Source organism: Penaeus monodon, chromosome 23 (genome assembly GCF_015228065.2).
Source record: "Penaeus monodon isolate SGIC_2016 chromosome 23, NSTDA_Pmon_1, whole genome shotgun sequence".
NCBI lineage: Eukaryota > Metazoa > Arthropoda > Malacostraca > Decapoda > Penaeidae > Penaeus > Penaeus monodon.
In genome coordinates, this window is record NC_051408.1 from 17,754,930 (window position 1) to 17,755,231 (window position 302).

Below are 302 nucleotides of genomic sequence, written 5' to 3' on the forward strand. Positions count from 1 at the left end.
ACTACCTACAGTTTTAGCATATGTGATCTTTGAAAAAACAAGGCTAAAGAGAGTCTTCAAGACTGCTTTGAAGGGCTGTACCTGCTCAGTGACTATAGTCAAAGCCAAATATTGAACAACTATTCAGTTTGCATAGCAAAGAGCTGGCTTTCTTGCATCCCAGTAAATGGGCTCAGTATATTATGGCAGGAACAGATCCCCCTTGGCATGAAAATATTTCTCTGCCTGTCTGATAATGGGAATCTGTATGACATGTTTATGCCATACGCTCACCTCATGCAGGAACTTTTGTTGCATCCTAA

At 40.7% G+C, this 302-nt stretch overlaps 1 protein-coding gene across 1 annotated transcript in view; it reads left to right on the plus strand.

Moving 5' to 3' along the window:
* LOC119587848 overlaps positions 1 to 302 on the plus strand; it is a gene marked incomplete in the record, with an annotated part of 22,467 nt that overhangs the window by 20,603 nt on the left and 1,562 nt on the right.